This window comes from Phaethon lepturus, unplaced genomic scaffold, assembly GCF_000687285.1.
Source record: "Phaethon lepturus isolate BGI_N335 unplaced genomic scaffold, ASM68728v1 scaffold18230, whole genome shotgun sequence".
NCBI lineage: Eukaryota > Metazoa > Chordata > Aves > Phaethontiformes > Phaethontidae > Phaethon > Phaethon lepturus.
This window is the reverse complement of record NW_010512789.1, coordinates 2175-7707: the sequence shown is the minus strand read 5'-3', so window position 1 is coordinate 7707 and position 5533 is coordinate 2175.

The following is a 5533-nucleotide window of genomic DNA, read 5'->3' as shown; positions in this document are numbered from 1 at the left end:
CTTTCCGTGACACCATTAGATTTACAAATCATGGCCATGATTGCTATTCAATTTACTTCCCTGGCTGCTGGAAATGAGCAGTGTAAGGTAAGGAAGGCTAAATTTGAGGCACCTAATATTAAGTAGATACAGTGGAAATGTTTTACTTTTGGCCTTTGAACAGGGTAGATCTGACAGTGATAGATTTCCTGGATATTACGTATTACTGTGCTCACGATGACTCCTGTTTCTTGGAGCTGCAGTTGTTGACTTGGGGGTTTTTGGGTATGATAAGTGGATGATTGTGTTGAACTGCTAAAAGCATGGTAGGTCCTTGTGATGTCATGTAATCACAGAATGGCTGATGTTGGAAGGGACCTGTGGCAGTGTCTGGTCCAGCCTCCTGCTCAAGCAGGGCCACCTAGAGCCTGTTGCCCAGGACCATGCCCAGACAGCTTTTGAATATCTCCAGGGATGGAGACCCCACAACCTCTCTGGGCAACCTGTGCCAGTTCTCAGTCACCCTCACAGTACAAAAGCGTTTCCAGATGTTCAGACAGAGCCTCCTGTATTTCAGTCTGTGCCCATTGCCTTTGGTCCTGTCACTGAGGCACCACTGAGAAGAGCCTGGCTCTGCCACCTTTACACCCTCCCTTCGTGTAGCTACATACATTGGTAAGATCCCCCAAGCATTCTTTTCTCCAGTTTGAACAGTCCCAGCTCTCTCAGCCTTTCCTCTTAGGAGAGATGCTCCAGTCTCTTAATCATCCTCATGGCCCTTCGTTGGACTCTCTGCAGTATGTCCATGACTCTCTTGTAGTGGGGAGCCCAGAAGTGGACACAGCACTATAGGTGTGGCCTCACCAGAATTGGGTAGAGGGGAAGGATCACCCCCTCCACCTGCTTGCAATACTTCGGGTAATGCAGCCCAGGATACTGTTAGCCTTCTTCCTGAAGATCGTCTCACTTTCCAGTGTGCGGAGTTCACAAAGGTTTTGTAACACTGAATTAGTTTAAATTAGGAGGCACCGTGGGAAGGGTAGAAAGTTGTGAGAAAATCAATCATGTCTCTTGTTCTTTTCTTAGGACTAATTTAAAAAATAATTAAAGATTATGATCGTGTTCCTAAAGGGGCGCTTCTTAAGGTTTTCTCCTTAGCATATTTGTATGTACCATTTTATAAAGAAAATTGTTAAGGCAGATAATATAATTTGATGTTGTAAAACAAAGATCACTTAAAAAAAAAAAGGGGGGGCAGTTTTAATTACCACAAGTTTTTCTTTTACAATTATTTTGATATTTAATGCTACCATCAAATTCTGTTCGTCTTCAGCTCTTTCTCTTTCACTGAAAATGAGCATTATAACAGCAGATACGTTCAGAAGCATGAAAATGGAGAAAATCACAAGATGATACACAGAAGGGAGTAGAAGTCTTGGGGTTTGGACAATCCCTATCAAGGTTGTCCATGCAGCAACGTTTCCCCTCTACAATTCATGCAGTGCATTAACGCATTGGCAAAGAAAGCAAGCAAGATTTCTGTAATGGATTTGACATGTGGTCATCAAAGCTGTAGGGTAGAGGCAACTGGGCATTAAAATTTAACGGGGCAAAGCAACAAAAAAGCTAACTTAATAATTTTGTGACAGGAACTATGCGACTCAATTGTTTGCAGTAGCAGGTAGTTGCCCTTGATGGCCCAGAAGGTCTCTTCAATGCTGTGTTGCTACTTCCTAATTGCTAAGCTGTCTCCTGACAGGTAAATATGACTTGTTTTTGGCTTTTTAGCTAATTTTCATAGGTCTAATTCTACTATGAATGATTTTCTCACTCCCACACCAATTCATTTGTTAAAATAAAGCCAGAATAAGTCATCAGAATTAATGGTTCCCAAGATGAGAAAAGCAAACATGCTGGGTTTTTTGCTCTCCTTTTTATTTATTTACTCTCACATTCTATTATTTACTTCATGATATTTTGCATGCTTCCAAGGGTGGTTGTGGTGGTGTTTATACAAGGCATATCATTAAGAGGTATAAAAGCTCTAGTTTCTTAAAGATAATGATATTCTAGGTAAATAAAAATGTGTAAACCAGTATTGTATTCTTTTTCTGTTTTCCAGAAGATCTTCTGGAATGGAATGAAAAACATTTCTCATCCAAATAAGCAGTAAGAGAGAACTGCTAGCGGTTAGAGATGTTACTGAATTATTTGCTTTACCAGAGACTATGTCTGTCAACCACAAAATTAAAAAACAAGGCAAATAAAACTGAATTTGACAAACACTTATTTAATCAAGTCCTAATTTCCAGGCAAGGAAAAGGAGGCTGCACAGAAAATGAGGGCAGAGTTCTCCATTTAAAGTCAGAATAAAAATAAATAAGGTCAAAGACAACAGAAGCAGCAGATAGTCACATGACACCTCTTCCAGAGCCTTGTATGCCAAAGACCCTGCTCATGCTGCTGTCTTGTTACTGCAATTGCTCAAAGTGTCTATCAAATCCCCCATGCTTCATATAAGCTACTTGCATAAAAAGAAACCATTAGCATTTTACCACCTCAGCAATAAAAAGTTTTGGCTTTGAAAACTCTGGTCTTATTTTGTTTTTAACATTCAGTATTTTCATTAATTTTAGTGTGACGCTATCTTCTATGTCTAAGGTTACTAGAGGTGACAGTGATGTATTCAATCAGTCCTAGGGTTACGTGCAGTTAATGAACTACACAAGTCTGTTTTATCACCCGGCTTTCTAAAAAATAGTTTTGGGCACAGTCTGAAGTTCATATTAGCTCTTGTATTCAACTCTCTCTTTAATGTTAACCATATGCGTACAATTACCAGCTAGAGAACGAACAGACTTGGAAAGTCAAAAACCAGTTACAAAGCTGAAGATGAGCCTGCTAACTGTTGTGTTTGCAGCCAGAGAACGTATGCAGTCTTTGTGGTAGATGTTAGCTCTCTCAAGTGCATGTAATCAAATTACCACTCTTGTCTGATATTCATGGGATCTGCTATAAGTTTAGATGACCACTTATTGATTAATTTGAATGCGGACAGGAGGGAAAACAGTTCTAGAGAAATACATGGCTTAGTGCTGCTGCTGCTGCCATTAAGATAGTTTTAGTACGAACAGAAACCTCCTGCTGGTGGTAAACTATTTAGTTTAAAGGATTGAGGGAAACTCTGCCTCTCAAAGGATTTGTTCAACATCTTCATCAATGACCTAGATGAAGGGTTGGAACATACCCTCAGCAAGTTTGCTGATGATACAAAACTGGGAGGAGTGACTTCCCCTCTACTCTGCGCTGGTGAGGCTTCACCGGGAGTACTGTGTCCAGTTCTGGGCTCCCCAGCTCAAGAGAGACAGGGAACTTTTGGAGCGAGTCCAACGGAGGGCTACGAGGATGATTAAGGGACTGGAACATCTCTCATATGAGGAAAGGCTGAGAGACCTGGGGCTGTTTAGTCTGGAGAAGAGAAGGCTGAGAGGGGACCTTATCAATGTCTACAAATATCTGAAGCGTGGCTGTCAGGGGGATGGAGCCAGTTTCTTTTTAGTAGTGCCCACTGACAGGACGAGGGGCAATGGGCACAAACTGCAGCACAGGAAGTTCCACCTCAACATGAGGAACGCCTTCTTTACTGTGAGGGTGATGGGGCACTGGAACAGGCTGCTCAGAGAGGTTGTGGAGTCTCCTCAACTTCTTCTCTTCAGCTCTTCTCTCAGAGAGAGAAGGTCTCTCTGGAGACCTTCAAAACCCGACTGGACGCATTCCTGTGCAACCTTCCCTAGGTGACCCTGCCTTGGCAAGGGGTGTTGGACCAGATGATCTTCAGAGGTCCCTTCCAACCCCTACCATTCTGTGATTCTGTGTAAGAAAAAAAGCAGGAAAAAAGCCTAATTTGGATCACATGGACACGTGTTGGCCAGATATAGAACTGTGCAACAACCTATGAATACTGCCCGTAGCTGACAGCACAGGTGAAATCCTGTTTAGATCATGTACGTAAGTCTGCAACAAAAATTACTATCAGGAGTGGCCCCATATTTGAGTCACGTATGCAGAACTAATCAATAGAGTATCATGTACACTTGATGTGTGCATAGACAGATATGTGTGTGTCTGTATGTGGCATTATGAAGTTACGTAGGAAGGAATATATGAAGGAACTTTTAATGATTATTAAAGGGAAAGGCACTTCCACTGCTTGTGTTCAGTTTTATATGGTATTGCTTACCCTGCTGCTTGGGCTTCTGATCTCTTGGTGTTTGGTCTGGTATTGCACCATGCCTCACACCCTTCTGGGGGCTTGGCCGTAATTTAGATGTGATAGAAGAACGTAATAGGAAGTGTCATTATCCCTGGCTAACAGATAAGGGAGCGAAGCAGGAATTCAGTGAGTTGTCCAAGGCCACAGAGGAAGTCAGGGACAGAAGTAAGAATTGAGCTGAACGCACTTCTGCCTCAGCTGCCAAATTATGGCTTCTTTTTTAATCAGCTAGTAAATTTGGAACTTAATCACTAACCCAACCGCTCAGTGAATTTTGTTAGAAAACGATATGTGGTGGGCTGACCCCGGCCAGCGGCGACGTACTCGCACAGCTGCTCGGTCCTTCCCTGCTCCCAGCGGGATGGGGCAGGGCATAGCAAGAGCAAAAGTGAGAAAGCTCGTGGGTCAAGACAAAGACAACTTAATAGGTCAATATGGAATATGCCTTTGGCCACTTCAGGTCAGCAGTCTTGGCTGTGTCCCCTCCGAGCCTCTTGCCCAGCTCCAGCCTACCCACTTGAAGAGGAAGGGTGAAAAACAGAGAAGGCCTTGATGCTGTGCAAGTACTGCTCAGCAATAGCCAAAACACTGGTGCGTAATCACTGCTGCTTTAGTCACGAATCCAAAACACAACGTGATATGGGCTGCTGTAAAGAAAGTTCACTCCATTCCAGAAAGACCCAGTACAAAAAGTTTCAAGTTCTTCAATTTGGTTTCATCTTGCATCAGCATCAAAGGTCTTGTTGTGATAAATTTTAAAATTTATTTTTAAGGCATTAGTTCTCTAACCTCTTGTCAGAATAGTCAGTAGTTCTGTAATCAGAGCAATCCCATGGGATATGAGAGACTCAGATTTAAGACCCCACTTTGATCTTGGTGCAGGTACTTACCTGTGAATCCTCTGTGTTCCATTTGCATCCTGTGGACACTGAATTTGGTCTCCTGTTACCTTAACCATCCATCCTGTAAATAGGAAGCCTTGTAAAAACTCTGGATTCTGGAAATGAATATGCTTCAATGAAAAATTAAAATTGTTACAAAAAATTGCTTAATTTTATTGAAAAATCTCATTTTTCAATTTCTCATCAGTATAATTATTTATGTCAGCCTCTTATCCATCCATAAATCTTGACTCTACCTAATTTCTACTCCTGTGCTGCAGATGTGAGGCACCATATAAAGTATTTTTTATAAAACAGAGACCAATTGATCCTAATCTCTTTGCTGCTATATTGACTGCTGGTATTAGCTGTTCCCAGTATACAGTCTATACAGGAATGC